This window comes from Hyperolius riggenbachi, chromosome 9, assembly GCF_040937935.1.
Source record: "Hyperolius riggenbachi isolate aHypRig1 chromosome 9, aHypRig1.pri, whole genome shotgun sequence".
Classification (NCBI taxonomy): domain Eukaryota; kingdom Metazoa; phylum Chordata; class Amphibia; order Anura; family Hyperoliidae; genus Hyperolius; species Hyperolius riggenbachi.
The window spans coordinates 33,589,766-33,611,982 of NC_090654.1; the positions used below are offsets into that span (position 1 = coordinate 33,589,766).

Consider the following 22,217-nt stretch of genomic DNA (forward strand, 5'->3'; position numbering starts at 1 on the left):
AACAGAGAACAGGTAAGTAGCAAACATCCTGTCAAGACACACTTTGGATGTTCTGTTGTAATTAGAGGGGACCTGAACTCAGAACGTCTCTCTGCTCTAAAAGATACACAACAACATAACAACCTTTAAAGATTTTTTTTTGTTACAACTGATACAAATCCTGCAATAAATTGGCAGTGTGTCTACTTCCTGCTTTCATGGAAGGAGACATATTGGTAACATCCTGTGCTTTCAAATGAGCTTAGATGTTGTGGCAGTCAGGTGACACAGAGGAGAGATCAAATTACAACTTGTGATTAGACCCAGAGGAGGGGGAATTAGACAGGCTAAACTCTCTAAATACATACAGGGTGCATTTCTCTCTGTTTTCCTTCTGTCCTGTGCAAGAGTTCAGGTCCACTTTAAAGCATCTGAATGACGTTTATTTATATTTGCTGAAAAATCTATGCATCTCTTTTGAATGCTGAATGTACATATGGTGGTGTGCTCTAACATATTGGCAGTATACAGGAACAAAGTCTGAAGAAGGCGTTTTTAGCAGACAGTTTGCTCTTTTTTTTCCTTTTAAGCCAATAAATGGTATCATCCTGATTCAAAACTCTCTGCTTTCGCTGATGGCTTAGATGGTACAATGCTCGACTGCTACAGGAAAGTAGAAGGATGCCAAACCATACACACCAGCATAGAGGTAGTAACAAAGACAAACACTTATATCGCGCTTTTCTCCTGGCGGACTCAAAGCGCCAGAGCAGCAGCCACTAGGACACGCTCTATAGGCAGTAGCAGTGTTAGGGAGACTTGCCTAAGGTCTCCTGCTGTATGGGTGCTGGCTTACTGAACAGGCAGAGCTGAGATTCAAACCCTGGACTCCCATGTCAGAGGCAGAGCCCTTAACCATTACACTAACCAGCCACTTAACAGCTCAGGTGTCCTTTAAAGGGGAACTGAAGAGAGAGGTATATGGAGGCTGTCATGTTTATTTCCTTTTAGACAATACCAGTTGCCTGGCAGCCCTGCTGATCCTCTGCCTCTAATACTATTAGCCATAGCCCCTGAACAAGCATGCAGCAGATCAGGTGTTTCAGTGGTTCAGACTTATAAGTCTGATCTGACAAGACTAGCTGCATGCTTGTTTCTGGTTTTAATCAGATACTACTGCAGAGAAATAGACCAGCAGGGCTGCCAGGCAACTGGTATTGATTAAAAGGAAATAAACATGACAGCCTCCATATACCTCTCTCTTCAGTTCCCCTTTAAAGTAACAGTTTAGCAATGAAAGGGAAGCAAACAGCATTTTTATTCCTGCAGTTCTCATAGATGGTAGGAGCTGAAGGATAGAAAATGAGTCAGGAAAGAGTTAACTGAGGAAGATAAGAGATCACTGCTGGCTAGGAAGAAAAAAGCTAGAAACCAGCCATAAATTTTAGGTAGAGATAAGAAAGTGTAATTAACAGCTGCTGGGGTCAGTGTCACAGCTGTAAAAGAGAAGGTGAAGAAACTAGCAAAGCTCACTGATGATTGTGAATGCCTGCATACAAACTCAGCGGAACTTAGTTGTATTTGCTTTGTAATGTAAATCCCTGGTATTTCTCACATCGATCTGTATGTCCTTCATACAGAGGAATGGATAATCAGATGACAGCAGATGCTGATGTCATAACACACCAAGTAGTAATGAGAGAGATACAGGGATTGGGGAACTCTGGAATTCAGCTATTAGTGCAGAGCAGGGCTCTGTGCTGCGGGACCAGAAGAGATGATTTACTTTGACATATGACCTCTTCTCTCTCCAAGTCCTGCCGCCCTTCTGATTTTTATCGCCCTAGGCCATGGCCTTTTCAGAAATTTGGCCCTGAGAACAACAACATCAGATATCCCATCATGCTTTACACAGAATCAGGGGAAAATGCCCGGGCAGTTTTCTTCTGCGCAGCTAAAAATAAGGCTTGTGTAAGAAAAACAAAGCTCTGATGCTGTGAAACTGTTAAAGAAAAACCAAGCCTTTTCAGTGCTCCTGAGTAGATTTTTAGTCTGGAGGTTCACTTTAACTTCTTCAGCCAGGCAGCTTCAAGTCACATGATCACCCCTTTATAACAGGATTTTTAGCTCCCAGAATAGGTAACTCTGTTTAGTTATCGGATGTTGGATTACATCTGAAGCCGATGTTGGGATTTGAAACTCCCAGGCAAGTCATTCCATTCTGATTCCTGGAAGACAGGAAATAAAAGGGGAGAGGTTTGGCAGGAGAGGAGCTCAGGATGGAGGGGGAGAAGGAAGATTTGTGGCGGCCGTGACCCCTCTGATGGAGATAGCCTTATGTATACAACAAATTAAAAACAACAGGCTGAAACCATTTACCGCTAGTCTGATGCTGCCGGTATAAAGTCGTTATAAAGGCCATCTGTCCGATGGTTACCAAATACGCGAAATCGCTGGTTGTACAATGACCCCATCTGCCCATGAATGTGCTCACCGAACAATCAATTTCAGCATTCGGAGTGTAGTCTAAACACTGACATGGTCAAATGTGGCAACCAAATTGTTGTAATAGGAGGTAAAGTTCTCTAGTGCTTGTTTTTGGGGGTGTGGTATGTGACAACTCTTCTGGTCTCCCAATCTGGTCTCCCAGATTTCTCTGGGAGAATTCCACATAGCTAAACAGCCTAGGCTAAGCTTCACTGGGGACGGGAGGAGGGGGGCTACATACTAAGATACAGCAATATATAGATACAGGAAGAGGTTCTGATGCTGAAACTAGGATATTTAACATGGAAGTGGGTATCCTAAATAATTGACTGCATTCTACTATGTGTCACTACAGGGCCTCTTTAACAAATTAATGCAAAACGGACGTCTTAAAAGATTCCGTTTTACTGCAGGAAGGATCGGAATACACCTGTGGGTGCCGTGGGAAAGGAGTGGGGCAGGTGCACACACTCTGGCTACTTTCCGCTGTCAATGGGAAGATGCACACCCACATACAGTGGTGCCTGAAAGATTGTAAACCCATTAGAAATTTCACTGTCATGTATCCCCTTTTCTTATTTCTTTCTGTTTCAAACACAATTGGGAATGACAACTGAATGAATTGTGCGCCCCCTCCTACACTGCGCCCTGAGGCTGGAGCCTCTCCAGCCCTTGCCTCGGCCCAGCCCTGCCTACCGGCAAACATGATGGAGGCTGGCACTTCCAAAAATGTAAAGCTCTTTATTGAAACATCAATAAAAATGGCTATGCGGCCACTGTATCACCTACCACACGGTGCCCATCCGTCTTTGCAGCCCCGCAGGTTATTGAATTCAATAAAAAAAAAAACAGTTTGTTGCCAGATGTTGATGATGCTGCATGACCGTTTACTCATCAACTCTGATTGTGGGGGAACATGTCACTATCGCAGTATACACAATGAGGGATCAGCACGCCAATGGTGAGTAAGGCTGATTCAAATATAAGACAACCCCCCCCCCGTCTCCCCATGTCCCATGTGCATGATGCAGAGTGTGCAATCGAAACTAGCTTCAGCTCAGAATCAAGGCAGTTCCTCTGCTTAATTGCTCCCAGGGTGTAAAAGTTGTGCCTCCCCCCCTCGAGAACGTTATTTGCGTTGCATAGCCCCCAGTACAGGTAGCCAGGTACAAGTGTCCCCAGTATAGATAGCCAGGTATAGGTGTCCCCAGTATAGGTAGCCAAGTATAAGTGCCCCCAGTATAGATAGCCAGGTATAGGTGTCCCCAGTATAGGTAGCCAAGTATAAGTGTCCCCAGTATAGATAGCCAGGTATAGGTGTCCCCAGTATAGGTAGCCAAGTATAAGTGTCAGTATAGATAGCCAGGCATAGGTGCCCCCAGTATAGGTAGCCAGGTATAGGTGTCCACAGTATAGGTAGCCAGGTTCAAGTGCCCCCAGTATAGGAAGCCAGGTATAGGTGTCCCCAGTATAGATAGCCAGGTATAGGTGTCCCCAGTATAGGTAGCCAAGTATAAGTGTCCCCAGTATAGATAGCCAGGTATAGTTGTCCCCAGTATAGGTAGCCAAGTATAAGTGTCAGTATAGATAGCCAGGCATAGGTGCCCCCAGTATAGGAAGCCAGGTATAGGTGTCCCCAGTATAGGTAGCCAAGTATAAGTGTCCCCAGTATAGATAGCCAGGTATAGGTGTCCCCAGTATAGGTAGCCAAGTATAAGTGTCAGTATAGATAGCCAGGCATAGGTGCCCCCAGTATAGGAAGCCAGGTATAGGTGTCCCCAGTATAGGTAGCCAAGTATAAGTGTCCCCAGTATAGATAGCCAAGCATAGGTGCCCCCAGTATAGGAAGCCAGGTATATGTGTCCCCAGTATAGGTAGCCAAGTATAGGTGTCCACAGTATAGATAGCCAGGTATAGGTGTCCCCAGTATAGGTAGCCAAGTATAATTGTCAGTATAGGTAGCCAGGTATAGGTGCCCCCAGTATAGGAAGCCAGGTATAGGTGTCCCCAGTATAGGTAGCCAAGTATAAATGTCCCCAGTATAGATAGCCAGGTATAGGCACCCCAATATAAGTTAGCCAGCTATAGGTGCCTCAGTATAGGCTAGCCAGCTATGGGTGACCCAGTATAACTTAGCCAGGTATAGGTGCCCCCAGTATACTGTTGCTAGCCTGGTAGAGGTGCCCCCAATATAGGTAGCTAGGTATAAGTGCCCCCAGTATAGGTAGCCTGGCATAGGTGCCTCGAAAATATAGGTAGCCAGATATAAGTGACCCCATAATAGGTAGCCAGATGTTATGCCCCCAGTATAGGTAGCCTGGCATAGGTGCCTCGAAAATATAGGTAGCCAGATATAAGTGACCCCATAATAGGTAGCCAGATGTTATGCCCCCAGTATAGGTAGTAAGGCATAGGTGCCCCCAGTATAGGTTAGACAGCTATAGGTGACCCAGTATAGGTTTGCCAGCTCTACTCTGAATTTTTTTTCTTTTTATTCATTATGTTATTTTGACTACAGTTCCTCTTTAAAGGAAACCAAGCGCTACTTTTGTTTCTCCGTTTTTCCTGGTTTCTAATAGCTATAGGAGCTGCTATGTTACCCCCTCCCCTTCTAGCTGCCCATTATTTATCCAGGGGAGGGTGTGAAGATAGCATCTGTGACTTCTGTAAATTCTTTGAAGCACAGTGTACAATCTATCCATCCCCTCTACTGATGAAAGCTTTTGTTTGTTCTCTGCTAAATAAAATAATTACATCAGTCCTAATCTGCCTGAAACTTCTGCAGTCAGGCAGGCCTCAGAAGTAGGAGAATAAAGGTAACATTGAAGTTTAAAAAAAAATAAAAAAAATGCACCACATTGTTGTCATGCATGTTTAATGTGCTATTGATGTACCCTGGGTGCTAAAAAATGGTGCCTGGCTCCCTCAGGTCCCTTTAAGACAAAGGAAGAAATACCTATGTTGATGAATCTGTTTGGAAGGGAATAACATGAAAGGTGGTTTATAAATAGAAGTCATTTTCTGATGTGAAATGCGCAGAGAAAGTGTCAGTTTTGGGCGCGAGTGGGGGGATGGGGAAGCGTACGCTTTCCATCAATAGCGGTATAGCGACAGCCGCTGCTCTGCCCTCGTCTGTCTGCTGCACTCTTAATTATTCAGCAGCTGCTGCGTCTCCTGCGCTCGCATGGTGGGAAGAGATAAAACAGGAGCAACGCTTTTGAAGGATTATAGAAAAAAAGCTAAAATGTTTACATTACTTATCCATGAACAGGCATCTATACCTGCAGACAGAACACGTATTGGCTGGATAGTGTGATGGTTAAAGAGGAACTTCAGCGAAAAGGGGAAAAAAATAAATCAATACAGCACCAAATGCCATTATTTATAACCACACCCCCTAACAATGTGATAGGCTTTGCCATGCAAATGGACCGGATCCTGATCGGATCAGGACCTGATCTGGATCGGAACCGTACGGTTCCGATCCGGATCCGGTCCGTTTGTATCAGGCATGCATCAGGCTGCCATCCGGATCCGTGGGCAAAAAATAGCGAAATTTTGGGGTCAGCAGAAGGTGCACCTGGTGCACCTGTAGAATCAGGTTCCTCCGCTGTAGGCCTCACCTCCACCTCCGATATTCTGCCAAACAGCTCCAGCACATCTGTCACTGCTGCTCCACACCAGACATGCTTGGCCCATGTGTCCCCATCCGGAATGGCCGCTTGGATACGCATAGGAAGTGGGGTAGAACGCCAGGTTTTTGTAGGCAGTGTGTTCTGTGCCTTCCGTTCCCCATTGGTTTCTGTGTTCTGGATGGTGCTGTCAGGCTCAGGTCCGGCTCCGGTCAGGATGTGTGGGCCGGAGATCCGGACCCAAAAAATAGCGCATGTTGGAAAAGAGTCCGGAGTCCGGATCCGATCCGGCTCCGGTATGTACGGAACAGACGCTTGTGAACGTCCGCATAGACTTTACATTGCTATGCGGAACGTACGTTCCGTTTGTACAGTATGCAGTCCGGATCAGATCCGTAAAATCCGGATAGCGAACGCTAATGTGAACCGGGCCTAAAAGGTTGTTTTTTTTATAGCTATAGTTGAAAACAGCTTAAAAAGGACTTAAAGAGGAACTCCAGTGAAAATAATGTAATAAAAAAAGTGCTTCATTTTTACAATAATTATGTATAAATGATTTAGTCAGTGTTTGCTCATTGTAAAATCTTTCCTCTCCCAGATTTACATTCTGACATTTATTACATGGTGACATTTTTACTGTGGGCAGGTTATGTAGCTGCTCCTAGCTGTTTTGGCTGTTAGAGACAGCTGTAAACAGCTAATTCCTGTCTGTGAACATTGTTACATTGTGGCAGTTTGCCCAGAGTACCGCGGTCCCAGAGTTTCTTGTGGGAGGGGTTTCATCACAAAATCAGCCATACAGAGCCCCCTGATGGTCTGTTTGTGAAATGCAATAGATTTGTCATGTAAAAGGGGGTATCAGCTACTGATTGGGATAAAGTTCAATTCTTGGTCGGAGTTTCTCTTTAAAAGCTAGACGGGGGACTCAGGTGAGGGAGGGGGGTCCGCCCCCCCCCCCCTCCCCGCCCGCTACCTCCTCCAGCTCTGTGGCCCCCCAACACCCACGGCTGGGAGGGCGGCAGCGAATCTGTGATTTAGTTAAATTGCATAGTTTTGCTTCACTGCATTAAAGAACGTCTTTGTGCCTAAAGTAAAAGTGGTTGCAGAAAGATATAGGTTCTGGCAGCGTGAACAGTAGGTTTGCCGCGGTATACGATTTCCCAAGCGATTTTAAGAATAAACACATTGTATTTATTCTTTTCCGGGTCAAAGAGTTCACTTCCTGACCGACGTCAGGAAATGAAAATCTCAATTGCTCATCAAAAGCCCTTAGAAAAGCTTTTACACAAAATCGCTCAACGCCAGGAATATCTTGAAAAAATTGCGCACAAAGGTATTAAGCACTTGCGATTTATAATGTGAACAAAGCTTTAGGGAATCACAAGTGCTGTACAGACAGTTCAGTCTGATTCTCCTTAGATAAACAGCCAGGCTTAAATCACCTCAACTGCAGCGCAGAGCATATTACAACAACAACAACAACAACAACAAAAAACAAAAAAGGCCACTTTAGAGAATCTGCCATGGTTCTGCTGCAAGACAGATTCAGGAAATCTCTTCTCCAGAAATTGTTGTCTTGAGAGAAATCTAAAGCTATAAAAGAAAAGCAGTGTAACCTCCCTAGGGCATCTTGCAGCCCCCCCCCCGTAGTCATCCTGTACCCGCATCGTCCTTCAAAGACCCTCCGGAAAGCAGCAGCGACCCCCGCAAAGCTGGCCGCCCACAAGTTTGCAGTCCACTTTAAAGAGGAACTCCAGTGAAAATAATATAATAAAAAAGTGCTTCATTTTTACAATAATTATAAATAAATTATTTAGTCAGTGTTTGCCCATTGTAAAATCAATTTATCATTTATCACATAGTGACATGTTTACTGTTGGCAGGTAATGTAGCTGCTGCATGCTTTTTTGGCAGTTGGAAACAGCTGTAAACAGCTATTTCCCACAATGCAACAGGGTTCACAGACAGGAAACTGCCAAGAGTACGTACTCAGAGTTTCTTTGTGGGAGGGGTTTCACCACAATATCAGCCATACAGCGCCCCCTGATGGTCTGTTTGTGAAAAGGAATAGACTTCTTATGTAAAAGGGGGTATCAGCTACTGATTGGGATAAAGTTCAATTCTTGGTCGGAGTTTCTCTTTAATGTCATTTTCGTATATTGAGTGTGACCATCGTTAACAATTAGGCTCTAACGTGCACCAAAACGGCAACATTTCCCAGCAGGTGAGTCAGGCGTGGAAACACTGCCTATACATTCAGTTGTTTGCTGTCTGAATGGCACTGTGGTGCCATTCTGGGTGGCATGCTGCAGATTTCTGCAGCATGCAACCCAAAATCCCTAGCTGTGAATCCTGTAAGACCTACACCAGGTAGTGGAAACCGGCAGGGCTGTAAAGCGGAGTCGGGGCAATTTTGGGCAGCTGGAGTTGGAGATTTCATAAACTGAAGAGTCGGAGTCGGGAGTCAAAGCCCAATGATTTTTGTACAAAATCCACAGCCCTGTTAAGTATTAGACTAATGAGTCGGAGTCAAGGAGTCGGAGTCATTTTGGACACCCAGAGTCGGAGTTGGAGTCGTGGTTTCATAAACTGAGGAGTCCCTGGAAACCAGCTCTTATATTTATGTCCAAGTGTGTGTGTATGTGTGTATGTATGCATGTGTGTGTATGCATGTGTGTGTGTGTGTATGCGTGTGTGTGTGTATGCGTGTGTGTATGCGTGTGTGTGTGTGTGTGTGTGTATGTATGCATGTGTGTGTGTGTATGCATGTGTGTGTGTGTGTGTGTGTGTGTGTGTGTGTATGCGTCCGTGTGTGTGTATGCATGTGTGTGCGAGTGTGTGTGTGTATGCATGTGTGTGTGAGTGTGTATGCATGTGTGTGTGTGTGAGTGTGTATGCATGTGTGTGTGTGTATGCATGCGTGTGTGTATGTATGCGAGTGTGTGAATGTGTGTATGCATGTGTGTGTGAGTGTGTGTGTATGCATGTGTGTGTGTATGCATGTGTGTGTGTGTGTGTGTGTGTGTGTGTGTGTATGCGTGTGAGTGTGTGTAAGCATCTGTGTGTGAGTGTGTGTAAGCATGTGTGTGTGTATATATGCATGTGTGTGTGTGTATATGCGTGTGTGTGTGTGTGTGTGTATGCATGTGTGTGTATGTGTGTGTGTTGGGCATCTGGAGGCCATGTGTTGTACCAACAGACATCAAATAGATTGCCAAATCCAGATAAAACTAATCTGATCTAGTGAATTGCTAATGGTAGCTTAAGGTGGCCATGCACTGATCAATTTTCTTAATCGATTCCTTGCAGATTTGATTCATCTGCTGGGAATCTATTCCCCAGAATGTCAGATTAATCCATTTTTGACCCATTTGAAACAAAAATCGATTGAAAGAATTGGTCAGACAGGATGGAAAATGTAAAACAAGCGGGGGCGGGGCAAGAGCATTGACCTATAGCTTTGCACTTCATGGAACAGGGCAACTCTGCAGCTCAATCGATTTTCAATAGATTTCCTGCTGGAATCTATTGGGAATTAATGTGCAGAATATGGTAGGAATCTATTCCTTCTGAATTGATTCTTTTCGGAAAGGAATCGATTGTTTTGGAATATTGGGTGGAAATCTATAAGTGTATGGCCAGCTTTAGTTCTCCTCAGTTAACGGTAACATTTTGAATTAATACCCAGAGCTCCTGGACAGTGTCACATTTAAAGGGGAACTGAAGAGAGGTATATGGTGGCTGCCATGTTTATTTCCTTTCAAGCAATACCAGTTGCCTGGCAGCCCTGCTGATCCTCTGCCTCTAATACTATTAGCCATAGACCCTGAACAAGCATGCAGCAGATCAGGTGTTTCAGATTTTAAAGTCAGATCTGACAAGACTAGCTGCATGCTTGTTTCTGGTGTTATTCAGATACTACTGCAGAGAAATAGACCAGCAGGGCTGCCAGGCAACTGGTATTGATTAAAAGGAAATAAATATGGCAGCCTCCGTATACCTCTTACATCAGTTTCCCTTTAAGAAACTTCATGGAATTTTCCACAGCTAGTAATTCGACAACAGGAATAGAAGACATACCAGCACTTTCTTAGCCTGTTCTATAACAACTTGAACGATATGAAACACAGATGTGACCGGGTCTCTTTAAGACGCCAACACTGCGCCCGGAATAGTGGGATACCCCCCCGCTGACTTACCGCTAATTGCCAGAATGAAATGAGCTGGGAAAGCGGCAGAGTATCCCACACATGTAATTGTGACGTCTCGGTTCGCACGCGGATATAGAGCTATAACGAGGCATTCTGTGCTGCAAGAGTGTTAATAATCCTCCCCCCTCCCCCCGCCGCGGGATGTGGGGCTCTGAACTCCGCTGAGAATTACCCATTTATCCTTTCCACCGTGTCACCCCGTGTCAGGATCTCTGCAGGAGACGCTGCTCACCTTGACATGTCTCTGGAATGAGACGCACGTGTTGCTGCGATCCGTTCCCTCCGACGGATCTGTCACGCCACCTACATGTCACGCCAACTACGGCACGATCGTTGTGTTTTCGGGATTCTGAACAAAAAAAATAAAGGCACAAAAATAAATGAATGCACAGTTTGAGTCCCTTCAATACAGTTGAAACAGCGCTTCACTGGCTGCTAATTAACCAGAGGATTCAGTTCAAACTCCTAACCCTAATCTACAAAGCTCTCCACAATCTCTCTCTTCGGTACATATCCTCACTAATTTCCAGATACCAACCCAATCGCAAGCTTAGATCGGCACATGATCTTCTGTTGTCCTCCTCTAGAATCAACTCCTCACATTCACGTTTACAAGACTTCACACACGCTTCACCCCACCTCTGGAATGCCCTCCCACAACACATCCATCACTCACCAACCTTTGTTACCTTTAAACACTCTCTAAAAACACACTTGTTCCGACAAGCATATGCGCTACCTTAGGCCACTTCCCTTTGTCCTAAGACCAAATTGCACTCCTACTGGGTATCCTAAAACACACAGCCTATATATATTTGTTGCATACTACCCCTCCTCCTGTTTCCCCCCATTCCCTTTAGATTGTAAGCTCGCAAGGGCAGGGCTCTCTCCCCTTTTGTGTCTTGGTAACCATTATACATTTTATTCATCATGTTACCTTTATCACTGTCATTACCAATTCTATATTTTGTATTTTGTATCATTCTTTATATTTTGTCACTAATTATGTATCTTGTATTTTGGTGTGCACCATTGTCTGTATTATTATGTACCCCATGTTTGTTTCTTACTTTGTACAGCGCCACGGAATATGTTGGCGCTTTATAAATCAATAATAATAATAATAATAATAATTTGAAACATATACGTGAAAGAGAGAAAAGGATGAGAGCGGACCTGAACTTAGAACTTCCTCTCTGCCCTAAAACATAATCAGCAGCATCATAACCTTTGAAGAGAACCTGAACTGAAAATAAAAAGTAAAAAAAAAACATACACAGGTCATACTTACCTCCTGTGTAGTCTACTCCTCAATCTCTTTCTCCTCTCCTGCTGGTCCACTGTGATCAATGGAATTCTCTGTCCTCCATTTAAAAAATGGCCATTACCCCATAACAGCTTCCTGGTCAGCAAAAAGACTACAAGGGCACGGAGAGAGTAACAAAAATGCCTGAGGGACAATACTTTCGCATGTGCATTAAAAGTGTGCGTGAGCCCTCAGACCCTAAAACAGCAAAGCCATCTGTAAATACTGTATAGAGCACACAAAATGCAAACACACGTACTCCATGCATATGCATAGATCACACACAGCCAGTATCTCTCACTCAATGTTTGGTCATCCTGTCCTGCCAAATTACCTTTCATCTCTGAACTTCGTTATCTGCTTAGTTCAGAATCAGAACACTTTATTTGCCAAGTGCGACAGGCGCCACACCCGGAATTATATGTGGACATATGGCAATTGGCAAATTCATGGTGCAGACAGTGCAAATACACAACATAACAGCATAGCGCAAATTATAAATACCGTATTTTTCGGAATATAAGACGCACTTTTTCTTCCCCAAAAATGAGGGGGAAAAGTGGGTGTGTCTTATATTCCAAAGATGCGGTAAATGTGGCTCTGGAATATACTTACCGGCTCCTGTTGCCGCGATCCTCTCCTCTTCGTCTGGCGCTCTTCATCCCAGGACGTCTTGTCATTCATTGTGAACGTCTTCAGAGCCCCAGCTGCCCGCGCGCCTCTTCACTGCAGTCTTCGTATAGACTGCAGCCTTTCGATATACATGTGCTGCCGCCGCCATCCTTCCTAGTTACGGCGTCCTCCCCCGATGTCCTCCCTAGTTACAGCGTCCTCCCCGACGTCCTCCCTAGTTACAGCGTCCTCCCCTGACGTCCTTCCTAGTTACAGTGCCTCTGACGTCACGTGCACATGTGCGTCGCAGATCAACCAGCAGAGGGCACTGTAACTAGGGAGGACGTCGGGGAAGGACGCTGTAACTATCGAGGACGTCGGGGAAGGACGCTGTAACTAGGGAGGACGTCGGGTGAGGACGCCGTAACTAGGAAAGATGGCGGCGGCAGCACATGTATATCGCAAGGCTGCAGTCTATGCTAAGACTGCGGCGAAGAGGACCGCGGGCAGCTGGGGCTCTGAAGACGTTCACAATACATGACAAGACGTCCTGGGATGAAGAGAGGAGACTGCAGCTGAAGAGGAGTGCCGCAGCTTGGACCCTGAAGACCTGCATCCTGAATGACGGGCGTCCTCTGATGAAGAAAGCCAGATGGGGGAGGAGAGGATCGTGGCGACAGGATCAGGTGAGATGTTTCATCAGGGTTTAGCTAGTGTAGTGTATTTGGTGGTGGCAAAAGGGGTTGGTTAGTGTAGTGTAGTGTAGTGTAGTAGGTGGTTACAGCAGCAGGGGTTAGTTAGTGAAGTGTAGTGTAGTGGGGGCAGCAGGGGTAAGTGAAGTGAAGTGTGGTATAGATGGGCAGTGTAGCTTAGGCCAGTGTGGTGTAGATGGGCAGTGTAGTTTAGGGAGAAAGGGTCCATAAGATGCCCCCTGCACCATAGACGCACCTAGGATTAGTTTTTTTTTTTCCTTTGATTTTTGCCCCCTAAACCTAGGTGCGTCTTATATGCCGGAGCGTCTTATATTCTGAAAAATACGGTACATATACAGTGTTCCTCAAGCCTGTCCTCCAGGCCCACCAACAGTGCATGTTTTGTGGATATCCACAGAGGTAGTTAATCAGCGCTGCTGAGGCACTAATTACCTCACCTGTGATTGTGTGTGGTTTCCTGCAAAACATGTACTGTTTGTGGGCCTTGAGGACATGGTTGGGGAACTCTGCATAGCAGTGCAAATAACACAACAGCATGGTGCAAATTATAGATAACGACAGTAGAAACATTGTAAAAGCAACAGCACATAGGGCTTGTGTCACAGGAGCCCTCAGTGGCTGACCGCACTTAGCCTTCTAAACGATGCCAGCGCACAGATCGTGCGAACTCTGGTCGCAGTCAATGCGCAGGAACCGTTAAGAATTAGCCGCAGACAACTCAGAAGGGAGCCTGTGAGACACGGGTAATTACAACGTCACCTACTGGTTCAGAGTAAACTGCCACCACCGCGGTTACTATGGGACCGTGGGGCCCACTAACTGACTGACTAATCCTGCGAATAAAACGGTTAAACACACGATATTCTGTCTAGCCAACAACAGACAAACAGTAGCGTATCTTCAGAGACCCGGGATCATTTCTGTGTGTGCTGATAAGCAGGGTAGCGAAACAGTGAATGACTTGGGGAAAGTCGTTTATTCACGCAATATAAATAATTAATATATACAGACAATTATGGAAATCAACAATTATTAAAACAGTAATAGCCAGTATGAAAAATAAAAGAAGGGAGAAAAATACTTAGTTCCTGGAAAGATGTCCTTATTGTGGGAAGAATCATAAAGTTCTTGGTTTCAAAGTCCAGAGTTCAGAGTTCAGACCAGGTGGATGCCAGCATATCCTCAAGCTGGCATCTGATGAGTGCAAGATGGTTCAGTGTGGAGGACACTGAGTTTGGGTCCTCAGCCATTCTTATGCCCCTGCTTCAGTAGGAGGGAGTGAGGGCGGGGAGCCATACACCCCCTTCAAAGATGAGATGAGCCCTCCCCTTGTACTGGGGCTAGAAATCATATCTACCCATATATGGGCTCTATCTCACAGAACCGTACAGGTCAGGGCAGATTTATTAACATTTTCAGGTCTGTCTCGATTTACCCAGCGCCCTGATACCAGACATGAGGGGTGGGACCCCTGTGGTATCATCAGGGCACTTTGAAACTGCCTAGCTGGCAGTCCTTACCTCCGAAGGTTCTGAAACTTCCTCAGAACCAGCACCGGGGCTCATGCTACACTTCCCCCACGTTTGGTGAAGCTGCCATCTCAGGAACCCCAGAAATATTACAGATCTGGGAAGTTATGGATTATGCCATGAGCCTCAGGTTAATTCAGGAGGTGTTCTAGCTGCTAACAGCTGACTTTTCTTTGATCTTTAGCAGAGAACAGAGTGTCAAGACCTCCCGTGGATTCGTAGCCTGCTTGGCTGCACCTAGGCATCCTTTGGTTAATTAACATCTCCATGAGATCAGCTAAGTGTCACCTGGTTCCCAGAGCCAAAAGGGAAATTGTGCCTTCCACAGGGAATATGTCCAAGCTAATTAACACCTTCCCCCCAGGCTGTCATTTCAGCTAAGACAGATTTCCCAGCTGTTCCTAAGCAGAGGGGTACTGCACATCAGATCTTGGTTTTATTGATCTGAGGCGCAATCGATGCAGGAATCGAGTGCGATCGTTCTTTTCTTCACGGGCGGTTCCAGGACGCGCCTGCGTCACCGCAATCGTCCGCGACAGCCCTCCCCCTTGTCCGTGGCTTAGCCATTCATCCGCAAGATGTGTGGCGGCGCCGCTAACCTGGCTGACGGGCCTCGAGTTGCCAGTACGGCGGGAAAACCTATTGGAGCCTGTGGCTCGGTTCCCCTGGACTGGTCACGGTCTGCTACCCTCAGGGTTGACCCAACATGGACCGTTCTGGACAGGGCGTTTGCGCCACTGCAGTCGGACGTGGTGTCTGCCGGGACTGCGGACAACGGGCAGTGGGTTGGTTAGGTCAACAGCCAGCCCACGCAGGGTTCCCCTGCTGAGTGGCTGTGGACCTAAGGGAACCCCGCGGGAATCCCTGGACCTTCCCAGCTCCTGACAGACGGCACATGCCCTGCAGTAGTTGGCTACATCCCTGTTCATCCGGGGCCAATAAAACTGTTTCCGAATACCGGCGAGTGTCTTGCGGACACCCGAGTGCCCTGTCAGAGGATTACCATGTGCGGATGTCAGCACATGTCCCCTGAACGCACTCGGGACCACAAGCCACTTGGTATCCGCGTGGGATCTACCTGTAGGGGGCTGTACAGACTCACTGTACAGTCTCCCACCTTCCCAGTACACCTTGAAAGCGGCCCCGTCTGCGAGGGGCTCAGCGGCTTGCTGCCTGAGCACCTCCAGGCTTGGGTCACTTTGTAGTGCGGCTGAGAATATGGCGCTGTCAGTTTCAGCCAACTGGCTCATGTCACACGAGGCCAGCGGCTGAAAGGTCTCATCCCTGCGGTCAGAGGAGGGGGAGGAGGCCGGAACCCCCTCCACCTGTTCTGAGCTCGGGTTCTGAGCAGCGCAGCTGCGCGGTACTGCTAGCACAGGTACACTGTCAGAATCGCACAGACGGGCATTACTCAAATCATCATTGCATGCAGTAATGACATTGACAGGTATAGACATTTTTTCATTACAGACAGGTTGTACAAGAAACTCAGGTACAGTTACAGCATCATCACAACAGACAGCCTGTACATCAAACTCAGGGGCCTTTGAAGCAGGCACTATGGAACCTGGTACCCTTGAACTGGGCACATTCAACCCGCCTCCCCCTGGTGCTCCCCCAAGTGTATAAAGTACCTGGTGGTGGGCGGAGAGTCCGTCTCCTCCCGTGAGCAACAAGGCGGTCGTGGCAGGTTCATAGTAGGACACAAGCTTGCCCAAATCAGTCCCCAGCAACACAGGGACTGGGAGATCCTTCATAACCCCAACAACCCTTTCTTGGATTCCTCCCACTCCCCAATCCAGCTTCACTGTCGCGTGGGCTATGTGAAAAAGGGTGCCCTCTACTCCAGTAAGGGCAAGGGATCGGCTGGAGCTGATGCTCTCCTTTGGCACAAGATGTGAGTGAACTAACGTGATGTCAGCTCCGGTGTCTCGAAATCCGGTGACAACTTTGCCGTTCACTCTAACAAGTTGCTGCTGGTCGGTTCGGTCGCGGATTTCCTTTCCGCGTGTAAACAGGACAAAATCTGATGATCCAGGCTGTGGTTCGCTGGCGGGTTGCCTCTGCTGTGGGTGAGGTACAGGTGATGCAGATGATCCAGGTGCTGGTGGTGTCTGTCTCCGCTCCGGACAGTCGAATTTCATGTGTCCGGGCTGGCGGCAGTAGTGACAGGTGACCTCTCCAGGCGCTGCAGGCCTGGGTGCAGCAGCTGCGCTGGGTGGCCTCTGTGGCGGACGGCTCACAGGGGCAGGAGGGTCTGCCGAGGTATTGGGCTGACCTCCTCTCCAGCTGGATGGGACAGTTCTGCGGGTATCAGCCACCCGGGTAGTTGCAAAAGTCTCAGCAAGGTCTGCAGCGACAGTGGCTGAAGCCGGCCTGCGTTCTAACACAAACTGTCGTACATCAGCAGGGCAAATGTTCAGAAATTGTTCGAGGACTATCAAGTCCTCCAGGACGCCATAAGACCCTTTGGTGAGGCCTAGCGTCCACTGGCGGAGTGTGGTGAGCAAGCTGCTGGCCACATCTCGGTACGAATCAGAAGACTTTTTCTGCCAGGCCCTAAACTTTTTCCGATAGGCTTCTGGCGTCAGCTGGTACTTAGTAATGATAGCGTCTTTTATAGCAGCATAATCATTATCCTTCTCCGCAGGCAATTCTGCGAAGGCATCAAGCGCTTTGTAGCGCAGCAAAGGTGTCAGATGTCTGGCCCACTGGTCTTGGGACAGACGATACTGACGGCATGCTTTTTCAAAAGACCGCAAAAACAAGTCAATGTCTGTGTCTTTTTCAATATTAGCAAATTTAAATTTTGCACTTACGGGTGGTGCAGCTCCTTCAGCAGGGAGGCTGGGCGGTGAACTCCGGCTGGCCTGTTGCACTTTTGCCATGTTTAGCTCATGCTGTCGTTGGCGTTCCCGCTCAGCGGCATCCCTCTCCGCGTGGCGTTCAGCAGCAGCAGCAGCAGCAGCTTGCCGCTCCCGTTCCTCCCGCATTTGGCGCTCTTCACGCATGTACTGCAGGTACTTGTCCAGGTCAGTGTCCATCAGCTTTTGTAACGCCTGCTGCATTAGCGGATCAGTACAAACGGACAGTCCAGCACTGGCCGGTTCCAGGCGAGTACTTTCAGAAACTCTGGGATTGGGGTCCACACTGACATCCTCCGGCGTAACTGTTGATGCAGGGCCCTCAGGATGCACAACCTCTGTACGGTCAGGAGTCTCAGTCTCTGGTTCCCCTCGATTGTCAGATGGGCTGGTATCCACTTCAGCGGACACTCCCGGCTCCCGCAGTTGCTGGGTATCCCATTGAAACAATTCCGTTACCAGGTCCTGTTGTTTCTTGCGGCCGACCTCAATGCCTCTCTCTTGGCAAAGATTTTGCAGGTCCGCCAGGCCCATTTTCTTGTAGTTCCCGGACATTTCCATGCCAAATAAAATAAAACTTTTGGGGAGGGGTACTGGCTACACAGTCTCTCTGTATATATAAAGAAAATATATTGCCTTCCAGCTACACCAACGAATTAGTTCGTTTCTTGATAGCGCTAGCGCTATCGTAGATACTTTCAGCACAACACAGGTCCCAACCGCTGCCTAACACTGTCACAGGAGCCCTCAGTGGCTGACCGCACTTAGCCTTCTAAACGGTGCCAGCGCACAGATCGTGCGAACTCTGGTCGCAGTCAATGCGCAGGAACCGTTAAGAATTAGCCGCAGACAACTCAGAAGGGAGCCTGTGAGACATGGGTAATTACAACGTCACCTACTGGTTCAGAGTAAACTGCCACCACCGCGGTTACTATGGGACCGTGGGGCCCACTAACTGACTGACTAATCCTGCGAATAAAACGGTTAAACACACGATATTCTGTCTAGCCAACAACAGACAAACAGTAGCGTATCTTCAGAGACCCGGGATCATTTCTGTGTGTGCTGATAAGCAGGGTAGCGAAACAGTGAATGACTTGGGGAAAGTCGTTTATTCACGCAATATAAATAATTAATATATACAGACAATTATGGAAATCAACAATTATTAAAACAGTAATAGCCAGTATGAAAAATAAAAGAAGGGAGAAAAATACTTAGTTCCTGGAAAGATGTCCTTATTGTGGGAAGAATCATAAAGTTCTTGGTTTCAAAGTCCAGAGTTCAGACCAGGTGGATGCCAGCATATCCTCAAGCTGGCATCTGATGAGTGCAAGATGGTTCAGTGTGGAGGACACTGAGTTTGGGTCCTCAGCCATTCTTATGCCCCTGCTTCAGTAGGAGGGAGTGAGGGCGGGGAGCCATACACCCCCTTCAAAGATGAGATGAGCCCTCCCCTTGTACTGGGGCTAGAAATCATATCTACCCATATATGGGCTCTATCTCACAGAACCGTACAGGTCAGGGCAGATTTATTAACATTTTCAGGTCTGTCTCGATTTACCCAGCGCCCTGATACCAGACATGAGGGGTGGGACCCCTGTGGTATCATCAGGGCACTTTGAAACTGCCTAGCTGGCAGTCCTTACCTCCGAAGGTTCTGAAACTTCCTCAGAACCAGCACCGGGGCTCATGCTACACTTCCCCCACGTTTGGTGAAGCTGCCATCTCAGGAACCCCAGAAATATTACAGATCTGGGAAGTTATGGATTATGCCATGAGCCTCAGGTTAATTCAGGAGGTGTTCTAGCTGCTAACAGCTGACTTTTCTTTGATCTTTAGCAGAGAACAGAGTGTCAAGACCTCCCGTGGATTCGTAGCCTGCTTGGCTGCACCTAGGCATCCTTTGGTTAATTAACATCTCCATGAGATCAGCTAAGTGTCACCTGGTTCCCAGAGCCAAAAGGGAAATTGTGCCTTCCACAGGGAATATGTCCAAGCTAATTAACACCTTCCCCCCAGGCTGTCATTTCAGCTAAGACAGATTTCCCAGCTGTTCCTAAGCAGAGGGATACTGCACATCAGATCTTGGTTTTATTGATCTGAGGCGCAATCGATGCAGGAATCGAGTGCGATCGTTCTTTTCTTCACGGGCGGTTCCAGGACGCGCCTGCGTCCCCGCAATCGTCCGTGACAGCTTGATTCACTAAACTGTGATAATCATAGCACGGGCGTGCTAGCATTTTTGCACAAGTTTTAGTGCGCAATCGCGAATTTTCGCCCGCAATTGCCCATGAAAACACGTGCAAAAACTCTACCGCGGCCATGCCACGAGTTATCATGGTTTAGTGAATCAATCCTTAGTGAGGATGGCAGCCGTATTGTGCAAAATGAACATGAGAGTCAGTCTATGGGCGTGCGGTGATATGCTGGGGCACCAAGGGGCTAGGAGGGGACTAGGAGATGACATTGGAGAGATGGGCTGAATTGAGACGGGCGACCGCTTAGGGAAAGAATATGTTTCTGTGCCTGGTGGTTTTGGACCTATAGTGATGGCCTGAGCAGAGGAGGTTGAAGAACTGATTGCCAGGGTGTGAGGGGTCATGTGTGATCCTGTTGGCCCTGGACCTCATTCTAGATTGTAACGATTGTGGAATTCTCTCCGTGATCAGCGCACAAGACGTGCGCTGACACTGCAGAAATCCTCCACAAGCGTGTAATTTGAGGAAACCCAGCAAAAGGTGCAATGCACCTGTAGAGGGAAATTCCTGTCGGCAGGTGGAGCTGTGGAGTGCAGAGGAACCGCTACTCTGCCCTACCACACACGCCAGACAGGAATTGCACGAAGGGAAGAAACGCAGGGCAAGATAGCCCTGAATGAGATTGAGCAAAGGGACAGATTGTATGTGTGTGCACCAAACTAGTCGCCAACCCGCGACGGTGCATACACAACAGCAGATATGAAGTAGGAACGCAATCGCGAGAGAGGCGATTGCCAGAGGCGACACAAGGCTACAGCAAGGCAGAGCACGAGAGTAGCAAAGGCACAGCAAATCATACAATGAGAAGATACAGAAAATAACAAAGGCTAGCTAAACGCGAACACCGCACTCATTCGCAACAGTGCACGTGTTTATGCGCGGTCTCCGCTTGATAAGCACAACAGAGACAAGCACGCTTAACTAACCACCGACAGACAAACATGAAACAGAGGACGCAAGCGCTTGCTTAACGGTTACCTCACCGAGCCTCCAGCAAGCGTTCGTAGCAGACAAGACAGATACACCAAAACAGGAATAAGTGAGAGATAGGATCCACAGCACTAGTGCAAGAGGCTAGTGCGATCCAGGAAGACAGAACAGAAGGATCCACAGCACTAGCGCAAGGCGAGTGCGATCCAAGTACAGCAAGAGAGTAGCAGACCAGAAGGATCCACAGCACTAGCGCAAGGCGGGTGCGATCCAAGTAAAGAAAGAGAGATGGAGATCAGACGGATCCACAGCACTAGCGCAAGGCGAGTGCGATCCTGGCAAGACAGATCAGATGAGATAGCTGGTAGCAACCGCTGCTCCAGCTATACTCCAAGAACAACAGATCAGAACGACTTCCTGTCAACCACCACTGGGACAGGACAATCGCAACAGACAAACAAAACAGATATGCAATCCTAACTGCACTAGGGAATCTGCCTAGTGCAGTTCCAGGAATTACTCTAAACTAATATTCAAACAATGAGCAAGGCTGACACTCAGGAGTGTACACAGAAACTAACCCTTATGACCAGCAAAGGACTCTGGGAAACATAGCTCTTTATACTGCCAGTCATCAAAGGAGGCAGGTAGGGGACCTGCATAACGAGTGTATGCAAACTCCTCAGCAGCAGAACAGAACAGAAACTTGTAATGGAAAGACAGGTCTCTCTTGCAGAGACCCGCAGCCCACAGACTAGAGGAATGGTCAAACAGCTGTCTGCCAGTGCATCCAGCCGAGCGGATCATTACATAGATGTATGGAAAAGATCCAGGGGTGGCCAGGGGTGACCCGATGATCTTCTCAGCTGCATTGATTACTCTGGAGTTTGTACCTGTCCCTTGCTTTAGCGCCCAAGTACCAGACAATGATGGAGGAGCAAAGGACAGAGCCAATGGTCGTCGTGTAGAGACTGGTCAGTAGTTTTCTTGGCATTCCAAACTTCTTCAGTTGCCTCAGAAAGAACAGCCTCTGCTGGGCTTTCTTTTGGGTCCTGGTGGTATTTACATCCCATCTCAAGTTCTTGGTGATGGTGGTGCCTAGGAACCGAGCGCTTTATACCCTGGTGACCTCGGTTCCATCGATGAGAACCGGGCTGGGTGATCTTCTGAAGTCCACAATCAGTTCCATAGTTTTTGCTGTTTTTAGTACCAGTTTGTTATCCATGCACCACCTGTGGATGCGCTCAATCTCGTTGCAATATTCAAGCTCCCCGTTTTCGACGATGAGTTCGAGGATGGTGGTATCATCTGCAAACTTGATGACCTTGACGGTGTCAGCAGATGAGGAAAAACTTTTTGTGTATAGGGAGAAGAGACTCGGTGATAGTGCACAACCTTGCAGGGCACCAATGTTGGTGATTCTTTCACTGGAGGAGCAGCCACCAATTCTAACTAGCTGAGTCCTGTTGGTAAGAAAGTCCTTGATCCAGGCGCAAAAGGGTGAGGTCAACACCGAGTCGTACCAGGTTGTCATGCAGAATGTTCGAGCAAATGGTGTTGAATGCAGAACTCAAGTCCAGGAGGAGAATCCTGAGGTAGGTGTTGGGTTTAGCCAGGTGTTCTGTGATGTGGGCAAGGTTGACGTTACTGGCATCTTCCATGGACCAGTTGGCCCTGTACGCGAATTGGAGAG

General features: G+C 47.5%; 1 long non-coding RNA gene across 2 annotated transcripts in view; it reads right to left on the reverse strand.

Annotated features, from left to right (window-relative positions):
* Positions 1-22,217, reverse strand: part of LOC137532191 (uncharacterized) — a 242,214-nt gene that overhangs the window by 173,338 nt on the left and 46,659 nt on the right. For both annotated transcript variants that reach the window (XR_011023878.1, XR_011023877.1), the window contains exon 3: positions 10,542-10,658. This is a non-coding gene — a long non-coding RNA (uncharacterized lncRNA). The remainder of the gene's footprint in view (positions 1-10,541; positions 10,659-22,217) is intronic.